Raw genomic sequence first — 16192 nt, forward strand, 5'->3', positions numbered from 1 at the left:
ATGTACGAACGAAACACGAATTTCGATCGAACGCTGCGGCCGTTCTTTGGCGGCGTCGCGGTGCACCAGCGTCGCTGGCTTCTGACGCTATCAGCGCATTGTGTTCGCCGACGTTCCTGTCGTTGTTGCGCCATCCTTCGTGCTCTCGAGGACGCCTGCACGCTGCTCGCTGCGTTATTGACCTCATTACGCGTCGCGATGACGCGGGACTCGTGGCAACGCCACGTTGACCGCTTCCATCCTCCTTGGCAGGGCGAACATCCAACTCCGTGGAACGGATCGCGAACTCTGTTCCACCGCAAATTAGGCATGCGGCTACTACCGAAGGTCTCAACGCCTCGGAAATTAATTTATTGCCGGGCAACGTAGTAAATTGGGATACCTGATTGGCCAACGCGTTTGCCTCGAGCAATTGATCGATACCCCTCATAACTTCGTTCGTAGTTGTCGTATGTCGAGTTTTAAGGTTTGCAAGTATCGTGTATATACGTATTACAAAGGGCAAAGCAGGTTTACGAGAGTCAGATGAATGTTTCGGTCAAGTCAAGTAATTTTCCTCGCAAGTCGCCAACTTCGGTTATAAGTAATTTGTAAACGATCTATCCTTGAACAAGCAATTTGACGCGATATTAATGACGCGATAAATAGTGAAATATATCGTGGAAGTCGCGAGACCTTGTTTGTAGTTTTTACCAGGTGTCGGTGATTATAAGTTTGCTGGCAGCTCGCTTACACTAGTATCTCTGTTATACATATCGCATAAATATTGAAACAGTATAATTAATAGGATTGCGAGAATCGTCTGATATCACTTACCGATACCTGCTGAACTCAAGTTTGTTATAAATACTGATTGTGAGACAGGGGAATCGAATCGTGACTCTGGGACACGGTGACCGATTGCAGTGATCGTGTGCTCAATGGACTCAGGTAATGATCCGTGTCTGTCAAACTAACCATAAAGAATTCCATTGAGTTTCTATCGAATCAGTAGACACAGTAGTGCTTTGTCAACTAGATTATCAGACGGGAATCTGTACGTTTCTATACATGTTTTTACGAAGTGTATGTAATGTCAACATAATCGTAAAAGTTCATTTCGCGAAGTCATTTGCAAGAATCGGTAAAGATAGCGATAATCGGACAAGGAAATAGAATTCTAACTAGTTAAAATGGCATTATTGCGTCGTTTGTATCGATTGCGTTTGAGGCAGCTTTCTTTCATTTAGAAAATCCGGGTTGTTTGCACAGACCGAAGTAAATAACAGAGTACATAACATGTTTAGAGGTGATATCTGTTGAGAAGTAACGGTGTTCCAGGCAGTGAATTAATTAACTAAACGCGTCACGGCAATAAAATGGCGAACAAAACGAGCAGTAACCACTGTCGCCGACATAAACTGCGATAATAACAATAACTTGGCGAAAGTATCGGTTGTTACGTCCAATTACGGAATGTGGCGCACTCGTATCATCATTCTTACTTCTAACATTTGCTGGTAGCCGATCCGGTGGTCGATTTTAGTTTATATTCAATCTTCGCTTTCGTACAATGGACGAACTCGGTATCGTTTAATGCTTTCACTGATAAATAGTGAAACAAATAATTTTCTCGTTTCAGGTTATTGCGAGTAAAATCGTAAACAAAATAATTTCGAAACGTTTAAAAGCCGTTTCTATTTGTTGGCGTAAATGACGATAACTATCTATGGTAACAAATGAATACTCTGTACAATATTTTTATACCGATACAGATAAGCAATAACCTCGAGCTAACAAATTGCCGTTTCGGAAAAGTCACGCGACATCGTGACGCAAATAAGTTTTATATAATATGTATTACGTACATGAAGGAGTAATAACAGTCATATCGCAATTCGTTTATTGTTCGCAAAAATAATCACCAGCTAGCGAGATACGTTAGTATATAAATACTATTATTTCATTCGTTTGAAATCATATTTTATTGTTTCCACGATACGAATGTGCTTGCACGCGTATAATTAACCAACGAATGTTGGTTTCATGATTAATTATTCGGATCAGTTCAGGATAGAGTCGAAAAATTTGTCTTTTAAATCCTCTACTTTCGCGATTGAAAGGACTACGATACGAAATTGATTTTTGACTTTTTATCTCTCGAAGCCAATCGTAATTGCTCGAAATCCAAATTTATTTGCCCCAAGTCCTTCGACAAACTACAACGAAATCATTCTCGGCCAAATAGCTGACTGAGATATGAATTTCTTGGGAATCCGAGTTGCCGTAGTCGAATTGAAACGTTTGATTACTTCGACGTCTAAACCGAAGTGTCCGCGGAATGATCCTGTCCGATCTTTATAATTTAATCGTTTCTAAATCGCAACTAGATCCAGCTACTCTCTGTTTCGGGCAGGCATTTTTAAGTGGCACAATTCCTGAAAATTTATGACAATGTATAATTTACGCGTTAATTTTGTGACGCAGACGTTAACGTTTTTCCGAGGCAACGTCGTTCGTTACCACGACCTATTCGCATTTTCCGCGTTAATATTTTATTCGATCGTGGTTCTCGCTTTATCTCCTCGACTTCCTCGCGAAATTTCCACGGGATTCGCACGACGCGGCGGAAGCATTATTTGTATATTTTATTCAATCTTTTTGAAAGTGTCCGGCGCGTTTATCGTTTGCCAGAATTTCCGTGCCGAGCAGGTAATTCACTTCGGTACGCTCTCTTTCCCTTCCGTGGAAATTGTACGTTTTATTAAATTATTGTACGTATAATTATACAGGAATTACGCTCACACTTCGTATGTGGGAAATTATCAAATTATTTCTTTTACCGAGCCGTGAGCTGTTAAAAAAGTCTTTACTCCACCGCGGTAATGCTCTTGTTATTCCATAAATTACGTTTTATTGGTTTACTCTGGTTAGTTGTACGAAAAGTATCGTGATTTCTAATTTTTTGTTGGCCATGACGAGTTACATCATTAAAAAATATATGACTACAAAAAGAATGAATTGTCTTTTATATAGGCCAAATGAAAGTTTATGAGATAGCAGGTATGAAAAAATACTATAATTTTAAAATACAGAGTTACACTCCAGAATAGATGACTGGTGCCCTGCTAAAAAATGTTTCGTATAAAAGTTACTAATAGCAATATCAAATGTTACAATCTTGGGTTATCTATCATTCAGAAATACTTATTAGAATATATAATTTACGAATTACGTCAAGAGTAGAAGACACATGTTGTACAATAATTCATTTTCGTACTTTATGGAAGCAAGATGATCTAAACAAACGAAAGAAAAGGGATGAAATTCTCTAATAGGTTTGTTAAACATCGAACAGTCGAGCAACGAATCGAGTTAGAGGATTTAACTGGTAATAAAGCATAGAGAGCCACGCGTTTAATACCAGCCGCCGTAATGAGCAGTCACAGAGGACCGCACGTATTAGCGCGGGAATTAACGAGCGGAGGCCACCTTCTGCTGATAACTCGAGAACGTCAACTCGTATTTCAGGCCGGGGACGGATCGTCGTTTCGAAACTGGATCTCTACGTGTTCGGCTCCCTCGTTATTTTTAAATACCGATTAACGAGGCCCGGATGCTTCTGCCTCGTGTTCGCCTACATTTCACCTTTGTTCTTCGTTCTTCTGTCGGTCGGATGTTAGGCGTCGACTTACCGCCGTTGAAGAAGGGATTATTGCGCTTATTATACCGGTAATTAGCGGCACGGACCGGAACACAATTTTTCCATCGATTTTCTATAAAGATACGTCGAAGGATCGACGGACAAACCCTTGTTTAATTTCAGCTCGCGTGGAAAAAGAACAAGCAATAGGGAAGTATCTTGAAGTAAGAGAGACCAAAGTTTAGATATTCGACAAAGAAACAATTACCGGGAAACGAATAACCAACTATTCTCGGAATCAGAAAAAAAGGGACGAAGACTTTGGTAGTCGATCGAAGGAGAATCGAATGAAAGGATAATAAGAAAGTACTGTGTAACTAGAAGAGACAAAATTTGCATATTCAATTGAAAAAATATCGATGGAGGAAATTCAGTAAGTACTTATGTTGAAACGAAGAAACCATGATTTCCATGGTCGATTGTAAAATAATAATAATTGACTTGAAAACGGGATACCGAGGTTTCAGCAATAATTGCAATAATTAACTATCTGGAAACGAGGTAGGCCAAAGTTTTCGAAATCGATCGATTCGAAAAATATTTGTTCCCTCGCAATTGTTGTTTCGTTTTCAGCTGTTTCACGTAGCAAATAAAAATAAAATATCACATTTCACGTATGTTTCACAGTTTTATTCCAAAAATCTTCGTCATTTTAATAAAATTGAGAGGTATAAAAATATACCATCATTTTACCAAATGGATTTATAGTTAATAACAGCAACGAATAAATGTAACATATACCGTGTAGCATATTATGACCATTAGCAATAACAGTAAAAAATGTATAATACAAAAGTTGCTAGAATTCATAGTTTACCAGTTTCAAACCTATGCTCCATTGTATATTCGAGCATTTTGTTTCATCGAATAGCAGCAATCGTATAAACGATGCAGCGTGGAAAAAAGAGTAGAACGTATAGGGTTGGTTGTGTAGGAAGGTCGGTAAAAGGAATAGAGACGGTGGTAGGATGCAAGCGAATCAAACGGCGGAGGCCGCGGAATGCGTAATAATTCGGCGAGAATCCGAGTTACGCGGGCTTGAGGGCGGAAACAATCGAAACGCTCTCGCAGGGTATTCCGATCTTTCGGCTGTGACTTCAGGAAATGGGTCAGTTGATAAATTACGTGGCTCAACTATTTCCCTGTTTCAAGGGCCAGCCTCCGAGCAAAGAGAAAGAGAGAGAGAGAGAGAGAGAGAGAGAGAAGGAGAAAGAGACTATGAGGCATGTCCGAGAGAAACGTTCCTATATGGCGTACTACAGAATGCGCGTTTTGCTTCGAAATCGCAACCTAGTGTACTGCGATAATAATTATGTACGCACGGCCTATTCAATTATGCCTATTATGTTACTTGGAGCTGCACATAACGCGGTGACTCAACCTGCTGTAATTACAGTCGACAAAAGCCATTCATCAATCTTTCAAACAGTATGAAAATTGACGTAACGCAATTCGTTACAGACCACCGTACTATAGTTCATATCTGCTATATGACCCACTCAAATGCCAAACTGGTCAAGTCCATAAATTACGAAGTAGAGAAAAGTCACGTTGTTACAAACGTTATTTCTTTCTGCTAGTCCAGGAAGCCGAGTTATCTCGTTATTCAGATTTCCAATCTCGTGTAATGGTGGCAGTCAGGTCCCGTAACAGAGCTAATAAAATTTCAAATGTAGGATATACGACGTATTCGCGAATCGTTTGAATATTTCCGCGAGAAAACGTACCCGATGGAAACAAAAAGTACATTTGTCCGGTTTTGCTTCTGAGAGGCTCACATCGCGATCGCTTGCCACTTTTATTGCTTTCTTGCGATACAAAGATCGATTTAAACGTGTGGCGAGTGTTACGAAGCTCTTACCACTTGATGCAAGCGTGTTTTTATTATATCTAAAGTCGTGACACTGTTGGCGATGTTGCAGAATTTTCCAAGTCAAATTGACGAGCTGTTGTTTTGTCAGAACACCTCGAGCAAAAGTATAAATTCGAATCCATCATCTTGATCGATTGCATAAAGCTTGCATGGAGTAACAGGTACAGCGAGCCGCGCATATTCCACGGCACTCTGCCGTTAGTTGGAACTGATACTGCGTCCACTTCATATTTCTCGATGTAGCACCTGTCGAATACCACTCGTCCCGATAGTTATGAAATCTGTTAATAGGTGAAAGATTGAATGTTATTGATCGATGGGAATATTCGCAGAGATCGTTTGTTGAAAATTTTTCCCCCGTAGGGAAAAGTCTAAATGGGGTTGTCTGTTGGCTCCTCAACCCTTACAGAACCTGCGTCATCAATTTCATCGCGATCGACATCAACAGCCTTATACAGGTTGTCGTATATTGTACAGGTATCGTATAAGGGCAAAAGATGATACCCTATGTAAAAATAGACGAAAAGGGTAAAATAAAATATTTTCATATTATGTCAATATCTTTTGTAGGGTATTTTCGGTATTTCCAGGAAAGTGTAAAAATATAATTTAGAAATGAAAATGGATAGTTTAAAAATTCTTCTTAACTAAATTCCGCGATTTACAAATTACTTTAGCTTGACTAAAATATCCTTTTATCTCAAACAACTCTACCTTACTCCACTTACGTGATCCCATTTAGCCACGACTCCTTTTATATAACTTCGATTTTCTCAAAATTACTAAATTTACCCGGATATCCCCTTTATTCGATATCCCTCCGGTTGAAAGATTAGAGGAAAACTTCTCGGCAAAACAAAGCCGTTGGTCCTGATTGTGCCGCGCGTTCGTCAGTTCCTCCGCTTTGCCGTCTAACGAAAGAAAGCCACACCGAGATTTAGCGGCAGCTTCACGATCGACCTCGTTACTCTCAATAGATTCGTCGCTGTGGCGCATCTCTCCTCGTTACCGCGACCGCTAGCTTGCCGACTCGCGTGCTTCCGTCGCACGGTGAAAAGAGATTCCGGCCGGCGTACGAATCGAAAGCAGCGGCTTCGTTCGAACGTACAAACAAGCCGACAATAGGAACCAATAGCCTCGGGTGCAACGAGATTCAATTATGTGCTCGCGTGCACTCTGCTGTCTGCATGCAAACGTGGTGGAACCCAACGAGCCTTCAACTCTAAGATTAAGCCTCGCGAGCTAAGGCTCGCGAATTCGCCACGGGCTACGTTCCTCGAAACGTTCGCTAGTTGCCACTTCCACCCCTTGTCCGTCTTCCATCCTGTTCCCGATCACTCACACGGCTGCTCCCTTTCGCGTCCTGTTGCTTTCCGCCCCCTGAATTCTCGTACGCCCACTCTCCAGCAAGGCACAAAGCGCAACTGTGAACCGCAGTCCGTGTATGCTGGTCTGATTAGTCCGAAGACCGATTCGAATCGAGTTTCGAATTGAGAAAATTGTTTCACGAATTATCGAAGAATTCCTTTTAGTCGAAACGAGATACATTGGTTTTCCTCTCGGTGGTGCAAACATAAGGTTTTTTTGTATAATTTTAAAATAGAAACTTGCATGACTCACAGGGAGCTATCAAGGGACATATAGTTGACATTTTATGGTTCTTTTTTGGGGAGCGTTATCAAGGTAACCGTTGTTTACTTTTACGGAGCAGCTTCTTTTTATGGTGATCGTAAAATGTCTGGAGCTCATCGGAGTGACACACCGAACACGGAGAGCTATGTGTCTCTTGGGCTGGTAAACACGTTTTTTGTAATCCTTCGATAGGAATCATTCAGACGGGTTCCGGTCCGAGTATAAAAAATGTATATCGAGTTGAGGGTTGCCTGGATGGCTCTATTCCCGAGAAGGTACGTTGCTGTAAAATAATCCTTTCAGAGAACGTATATAGTCTGTCTCTAAAAAAACTTCACCTCTATAACTTATCGGGAAAGACACTTTCAACGATACTTCAAAAAATACAGCAACGTTTTTATTCGAAAAATCTTACGAACATCTTGGAAGTTGAAGTACCACTCGAAGGAGTCATGGTTAACTTTAAGCGTGTAGAAACTACTTGAGATGAACACAAAGCGCATCTGTCATGAGTAACGCCTCGATCTCCTTTCAGACAGTTCTGCACGGGGAAAAACAAAAGACGGTGGAACGTGCGAGGAGATACCGTCTTCCAAAAGAAATTAGTGGAACAAAAGGAACCATTCTACTTTCAAACGATCTCTACCAGAGAAAACAACGACCTGGACTCAGCGTAATTGCATTCTTCCCTAGCGACTCGGTGCTGGTAAGTAACTATCTGAGCGCCAAGAAATCTCGATTCGCGGTTTATTCGAGACCTATTTTTACCTCACCATCGTCGCAGCAATTGGAACGCGTCCGGTCGGCTAATTCGATCTGCGAACATTTGGTTTCATTGCGCCATCACCGCACCAGGATATAACCAGTAACGTACATCCTAGCAGTAGGAAGCGTACTCGCGTTTACGTTCGCGGATGTAATTTAATTCGTCCAAGAATTCTCTCGTTTCTCCTCTTACGCGCCCTCTTTCTTCTGACATTCCTGGCTAATGGAGGAACTTTTCTAAACCAAATCTCCAGGACTCTTCTTGACGTCCTTGATTCCACTGTTCGTACTTCATATCGTCGGTTCGTTACGAAACTGGCATGACCAAGGAAAATTAATTTTCAGGATCTGCATAAAAAAGTATGAAGTTTAAATTGGAAAATTATTAATGTGGGTCGTTCAGGGATCAACGAACGTTACTATTCGTAAAGAAAAAAATTGTCTTTAAAGCCTTTACTGGATTCGTTTCAAGTTGATTTTACCTTAAAGTTTCTGCATTTGATACTATGTTTTCTGTAAACTACCCTCCAAATGTGAATCATATAGTGAAAACTGGTTCAAGCTGTCCGATACAGGGAGAAATAGGTGTTCGCGAAGTATCGAGGTTAAAAGAGAACTGTTCTGCTTGCCTCGTTTTATCTCTCACGTATATTATATTCGAGGATGCGTTGCCCGATATCTGGCGACGAGCTATCTTTAAAGGCGCTTCCGGGGATCTTAGTTCTACCACGAAAATCCGGATACGTTCAATGCTCTGTAATCCTTCGGTAAATACGTGCCTTTGTGGAAAACAGGAAACATGTGAATACAGGTAAAGCCGATTTAATCTTCAACTTCCCTTCAGACCCAACGGAGTAGTCTCAGAAACGAAACTCAGAGTTGGCTGTAGAGGTAGTAACTCTAGCTACGTTAAGTAGCCAGGCACACCATCTACTTCGTGACCATGAATCTAGTTCACGTTCTTCGTCATGACTTTCCACATAGTCGAGGAAAATATACGTGTTCCTAACTTGCCTCTTCTCTATCTTTAGCTTTGCATCGTTAACAAGTCCTTGTGAATTATGGAATTGAAACAAGGAAATATCAGATGGTTTGTTACGACGTTTGTACACGAGCAACTAATTGGCATTCCAATCCAGGGATTCGACAACTGAAAGTAGTTTAGCTACTTTCCATCCAGTTTTACGACGAACATCACGCTATTGCCTAGCCACCGTGTGCTAAGGAACGATGTACTTTCTAAATGCAATGCTTCGCAGAAAGGGGCGTATATTGCGTACGTTCCCTGCGGTTGTAACGTCCGAATCATAAACCCAGTTAACGATTTGCAGCGCAACGTTGACGGAACCGACGCAATCGATAAAGCAACTTCATCCCCACATAAAAAAAACCACTGAGATGCTTTACGACACTGTGTAGCAATCCTTACTTCCAACATTTACGATCTGTGATTATTCGTCTCGAAGTAACTCCACTTTGCAGTTATAGTAATTCTTGCATAGTAACTAATCGACTACTAAAATGTTTATTGTGTACGATTTTTCCATGAACGTACCTCGATTTTGACTTTTCGAAAGTTTTACCATGTATTCTGGATCGTCATTTTGCATGAACATGTAATGTAGATTGATCGACTTTTAACTATCTAGATCAGTTATTATATTTTATACGAGATCCGCAAGTATCTTAATACCTATTACGTATGTAATATTTATATCGAGCAATGAATCGAATAGCCAAAAACAATTGCCCAATATAATTCGATGGTCGGAGGTTGTTTATAAAATTTATGGGGAATCTCTCTTCAAAGGGCAAAACGAAAGCAATATTTGTTCGAAGAAGGTCGGGTCTTCGATTTAAGCAACGAGAGCCCGGGGCTATTAAAATGGATTTAGCCGCGTTCCGCAAGGGGTTCGAAGTATCCACCGGATCCGGTGTTACGTGTGCACTTTTGCGCCGAGAGACGTTTCAGTTAATGACAGTGCATTTCTGTCGAGTTTAATGCGAGCTCAGTGTGAGATTTCAGCAAAATCCGGCGCAATACGTTTTCTTCTCCAATGCCACACGTCTCCTAGATACCCCTAGTGATTTTCCACAATTTCGTGTGTACGCTGTTTCCATTCCCCGCTTATCGTGCTCGATCTCCCGCCCTCCCTTTTCTTCCTTTCCCTTTCAAGAAGAAATTGTGTCTCGCGTTTTCTTGCTACTCGCAAAGCACTTATCCAAATGCACGTTCCACCCGTCGAACTCGCGAATACGAAGGCAACGAATAAGGCCGATTCGCTTCTTTTGCGCGAATGCCGTCATCGTAAAACTAGGTTGCGGATGTACCGTATAAGTGGCTGCTCGTCCCAACGTTTTCCCAGCGTGGGGATCCAAGCTTTTGCTTTTTACCGAGATCACCGGTCGATTTTCTCCTTCTAGAATACTGGCGAATACCATCGAAAAACTGAGAATTCAATGGTGAAACAGTGCAGACGCAATGGTTCCTTTTGCTCAATGAACCGAACAATTCTTGTCGTTATTTTTGATCCATAGCGGGAAATTATCACCGGTTACAGGCGGTGAACAATGAACTGTAGAGAATGGGGAGCGCGGTTTCTTTCCGCGCAACTCGTTCCAGCAATATCACGTAATGGGACGTTTGGTTAGCCTGACGCTATTTTTGATAATGACACCGAAGTTCAGCCAAATATGCAAATCATCTGTCACACGTGATATATACAGAGCAGAATTTTCCAATTCGCCCTACCGTTGTTGCGTAATGTTCTTTAAGTGCTGCTTATTTGTAACATCTATAATTCAACTGTCTTCGGTCCAACCAGCAAGATACTATGCACGAATTTTCTTCCATCGAGTTTATACCAGTCGGGCTACGCTCCAATCTTCTAAGCATCGTCTAAATTTTCTTTGAACGTCGTTCTCGTATTTGTATATCTTGGCCGCAGTGCACGCTACGATTCGTAGTTACAAAGCCATACATTGCGTCTCACTGGATGTTCTTTCAGCAAAAATCCTTGGCTCGTCCGAACGCACTGGACTGCGCATCGAATCCAGAAATTCGGGGTACCGAAATAAATCTCTGCGAAATGACTGTGAACAGGAGTATGCATATACGTACAATGTAGAATAGGATGAGATAACCAAGCGATAGAGTTGCAAACAATTCGTAAGTGATGATCGAGTGAATATTTAGACTAGGATAAAGATATCAAGTAAAGAATGATTCGTACAATTCACATGAACGCGTGGTCTGTCACGTTGGCTGCACGTGATAAGAAGATGTATGGTACTGTGTGAGCGGTCTGCAAGAATTAAAGAGATATTTGCAACAACGAAAACGAAAATCGACCTAATTGAAATTGATCTTTCTTTATTAACTTTTAGCACTGATTCTACAAATTTCTGCTTGAGAAATGGCCCGCTAACTGGTTAAATTACGTACACGATAAAGATTAATTGACACGTTAGTTACTACAGTAGATTGTAACAAAACGTCTACCATAAATCTTTAATTTAATAGTGCGATATATTGCTGTCGCGAGCGATAAATATTTGACATATCCTTTTAATCAAACACGACGGTTATATATACTATATATATTCATTTATTCTGCAACTTAAAATAAAATCTAAGTTTGGTAACGAGGATATTGGATAATGATTGATCGACCGTTTATACGTACCCAAAGTGGAAGTTCCGGAAACAGCTGCCCTTGCTTCCACTGTTAAATCGATATTCTTAATGTCAGTGACAATTTAAACGATCATAAATTGAATTGCCGGAACTACTAAATTACCTAAAGTGCTCTACGTTAGTAACGATCTATTATTATAACTTTTCGTTCTTTTCCTAATAACGCATGCAAATAATAACTTTGATGTGGCAATAAATGGTATTTTCTTACTGCCGTTTCTACACAAGCGAGTCTCAAATTTATAAGGCAGTCGTAACAATATCTTAATTTATTTATTCTCGAATCATCGTTTATTCGAAGACTCGGATCTTGCACACTTTCTGCGTGAAATGTAACCCGTTTGTTGGCCGTGTGCCTATTTTCATTGATCGTATTCGAAACCGTATACGCGTGACGGGAAATATTAGTTTCGCGAAATGCGATTCAATTTTGAACGGAACTAGCGTGGAAACGGCGGGAAAGCCATCGTGAATTTGGAATCTGTCGGGTAGCTGGTAGTTGGTGATCCATTTGCGTCGTTCCAGGGGAATCGGCGCGTCGTGGTCGGACACGTTTTCGACACAGAGGCCGAGGGGAGCCGTTTCGCGGCATACCGGCACCGTCACGGCGAACAAATGGAAAGCGTTTCCGTCGATTTAGGTCGGGCTGCCATGCCGACGTGAATAGCTTCGGCCACCGACAAACACGCTTTATCCGGGGCCACGATTAAAGAAGCGGCTTTGTTCGAATGAATAGAAAGAGCGGCAAACGCGAGTTTCTTGCAGAAAAATGTTCCTGGATCTCGAACTGTTCTCAGAGGCTTCGAAGCTCCGATTCAAATTTTCAGCCAGATTGAAACGCCTTTCTTTCTGAGTTTTCTCACCACATGCATCGAACTTTCTCCTTTTTAATCCTTTACGACAGGAATCACGCACATTCTGACCACGAGTAATTGAATATCTGGTGTAATTTTGATCAAAACGTTAATATCTTTGTTCTATCGCATTTTCCATGCAAGAATTACATCGGAACACTATACTTCTAATACAACCGTAGAAGAACGTTTGTTATCGAATATTATTTCGTCGTACACAAATTATCGATATCTTAAGCTTTCTACAATTTTCGAAGCTTTTCCCCGTTTTTTAAGACAAGGGAAGTACTTTCATTTTTCCTGTGTAAATGTATATAGGTTAATAGCGGATTGGTATCGTTTGAACTGAAATTTCTGTAGAACACGAAAGCTTCGATCGAAGTGAATCTTATATAGAAGAGAAAATTTTCTTCAAGCAAATTGGAACTTTCCCGTAAACTTTCTTTTAAATAAAATCATCAAGGATATTCTTCGATCCTTAACCAAAGGAGTAAACAACCTAATGTAATTGAGTGCGTTTAAATAGAAGTAGGTAAGTCGATCATCGTTATTAGACTGGAAAATCCTATTTCACTCGGCAACTTCCTCAATTTCAATGGAAACAGCTTTTTCTTCGGCGCTCCGTGCCTCTTGCGGAATGAAACGAAGAACGAGAAGTCTCGCGGCGTTTCTTTTTCACTAGCAAACAAGTTTTAGCCACGAGCTTCAGAGACACGTCCAACTTCCTTCCATCAGCAAGAATAAAAACGCTTTTACCAATGAAACAGCGTTTCCTTAAAAAAGAAAACAGCGGTTTCACGATGATACAAGAGAGACTCGAGTCGTTGATTACGCGAAAGAAAAAGTCGTTGCGTTTCGACATGACTGAGAATTATTCGCTAGTTAACCGAGTCTGTCCGGCCGAATCGTAAAATTTCCCTGCGTTTCAGAGGCGTAAATCTTGGGACGATGAGAACGGAGGATCGAGAAGAAAATAAAGTAGCTCGAGAATACTATAATTCGTGCACCGGTGCAAGGGCCGGAGCTTCGAAAGTATCGAAATTGAACGAAAGAAGTTATTTTTCTGAGACGCTATCCTGAAGTCACTCTGACGAGTTTTAAGGAACCGATGCTCCACTGAAAGTTCCACAATTTAGCCAGTTCTAGGTGAATTTAGAGACCGGAGAGAGCTGCCATTTGGTTTAACTGTCGGAACTTTGATGATACTTTTAATTACTTTCACTCGTTTCTACAGGGACTTGGCGTTGCTTTGTGCGCTTCTTTAAAGATAACCACATTATTAACGTATCGTAAAAGTAAGAGTATCATTTTTCCTTTTTCATGTTCTTTTCCTTAATTTCTCCTTCTGTCGTCGCCACTTTTCATTCATATCGTTCCGCTTGAAACGAAAGGTGAAAAAGGAGTCGCCCGTGCTGCCGGTTGACCTTCCTTGAATAGTATCTATTAACCCGAAAGTTCCCGCGGGACGCGTTATTTAAACTCTGTTCTCGTTCAAAAATCTTAATTTAGAAGTATCGCAGCCGCTATTCAATTTGCATGTTGTTGTAAATGAAATCGTTGCTTGCGCACAGCGTGAGGGTACGCGCGGAATGGTGCGTGGGTTGAATTTACTCCGAGTTGTTTCTAGCCAAATCCGGTGAAATTAAACGAATTGGTTAGAACGATCGTAGGGGCGTTAATTCGCGCGTTCATCAAAATTTATATAATCCCCGTGGTCTCGCCGCGAAAAGCACAGTAATTCTGATTAAAAATTTGGTTGTCTCTTCTCTTACCGAGAATCATCGCTCACTGATTTGTCTTGTATCTGGAATGTCGATCTCCCAAGCTCATCGTGAGCTTCCTGCTTATCCGCCATATTCCAGCCAGTACAGTAGAAAAATCACGGTTCTTCTTTTCTTCTTTTTATCGTGTCAATTCCCTGGCGTCCCCTCTGTCCTTCCTTTATTCATTTTTATACCTTTGAAAATCTCCTATGGAAGTGCTCGACGTGTAATTACTCGCCGGTTTCGGCCTACCCGCCTGATGCCGTAGATTGTATAAAGCGCGAGATATTCCATTCAGGAGAAAAATCAGCTCGCGACTTGCTCGAAACTTTATTCTCCCCCATGCCCCGCCCTTCGCTACGGCTCTTTTATTCTCCGGACGCGTTCCTTCCATCCGCCATCGTCTTTTCCTCTTATTGCATCTCTCACGATACGACGAATTCCCCACAAAATCTGCTCCCCGGTGATTCATTAATTTTCCTTCCCTTTGTTTCCTCGCGTCCCCATGTACAATGTGCTTCCTCTGGAACGATCATTATGACCCAGTATTTACAGAATAGATTTTCAGGCGGGGAAAAATGTAGAAAAGATACGATACACTCGAGCCACCGTGTCGTTCCATTTAATCAACCTTTTCTCTTACGAAGTATCCGCTATAAAGAATCTCTTCCTGTTAATTTACTCAATTTCGTCAAGCTTAATGGCCCTCCGTCCCGTCGATACCAGCCCCCGGTTTAAGTGTGCGCAAGCACAGCCCTTTCCTTCTCGCTACAAATCATTCTCCTCCTACCTCTTGCTCACCTGAGGTCGGTCGACGTCGAAAAAGAAGCGACTCCGGTTAGACGCTTAACAATGGCTTCTCGGCGTGAAAAGAAATTAAACATCTTGAAAGCCGGCCGAGGCTGCAACGATAAAAGGGCAGGCGATCTTGTCCGCGTAATAAATGAAAGCCACCGACACGATAAGGCGGAAAATATCGCGCGGAAATACACGGCGAGCGGACACGGTTCGCTAACTTAGCTTTGCCACGCTTAGTGTGTATAGTTTATCGAAGGCGGCGCGTGAGGAACGTCGCTTAGAAAACTTGGCGAAGAAACAGCACGGTCGTGCAAACGGAATGGGAGTACGAGAGGGGAGAAATAAAAAAAAAAAGAAAAAAAGAAACGTTAGGAAGAGGAGAAAAGAGGCGAGAAAGGCGAGTCGAGCGATCGCGGTCTCGAGATAAAAGCCGTGTGTTGCGCGGTGGCAGGGAACTCGGAGAAAAGAGGTTGCGGCCGAGGAATCGATTCACCCAGCGGCCACTCGAGAACGATTTTGCCCCCAGAATCCTTAACCATGTTAAATGGTAATGCAAGCAATAATTCCGCCATGAATAACGGAACACTCGAACGCGAACTTTTAAATCGTGACCGGAAAAATTCCCGGATATCTGCCTTCCAGCCTGAGTCTTCCCTTCGTGTCGTCCGTTTCGTTCGCGATGAACGTGCCACGATTCCTCTTTTCACTCGCCCCTCTTCCACGACACGAAACGATTCATCCTCCAGCAGGAGAATTTCTTCGCCTTGCCTCGTATATCTCCCACTATCTTCTTCTCTCTGCGAGCTGTTTATTAATGTCGGTGAATCGATGCGACCGTGCTGGATTCTCGATGCGACTGCCATTCAATCGAGTCGAAAACGGGGCGAGGGTGAGGCTGCTTTCAGTACATCTTGTTGTTATTCTCTCGCTTTTTATGCTGTTGATTTTATGGTGTTCCCCTATCACCCACCGGTATTCATTCTGCTGTTCTTATGTCACTCTTTCGCTGTAGTTTCTTTTTCATCGCTTTCGACTTTGTTGTCTTTTCACTGGTCGAGTTCGTTCTTCCATGTCTTTCCATTGCTTCTTTATAGCTGCAATTCTTCCCTCTCGCGCTGTCTTCTATTC

General features: G+C 41.8%; 1 protein-coding gene and 1 long non-coding RNA gene across 2 annotated transcripts in view; one reads left to right on the top strand and one right to left on the bottom strand.

Moving 5' to 3' along the window:
• Positions 1–16192, bottom strand: part of LOC100647201 (alpha-2B adrenergic receptor) — a 127368-nt gene that overhangs the window by 29335 nt on the left and 81841 nt on the right. The gene's annotated exons all lie outside the window — the stretch shown is intronic.
• The window catches only part of LOC125386401, a 66051-nt gene continuing 50529 nt past the window's right edge, over positions 671–16192 (top strand). Inside the window, exons 1-2 of the long non-coding RNA XR_007226515.1 lie at positions 671–930; positions 7723–7893. This is a non-coding gene — a long non-coding RNA (uncharacterized LOC125386401). The remainder of the gene's footprint in view (positions 931–7722; positions 7894–16192) is intronic.

Source organism: Bombus terrestris, chromosome 15 (genome assembly GCF_910591885.1).
Source record: "Bombus terrestris chromosome 15, iyBomTerr1.2, whole genome shotgun sequence".
Classification (NCBI taxonomy): domain Eukaryota; kingdom Metazoa; phylum Arthropoda; class Insecta; order Hymenoptera; family Apidae; genus Bombus; species Bombus terrestris.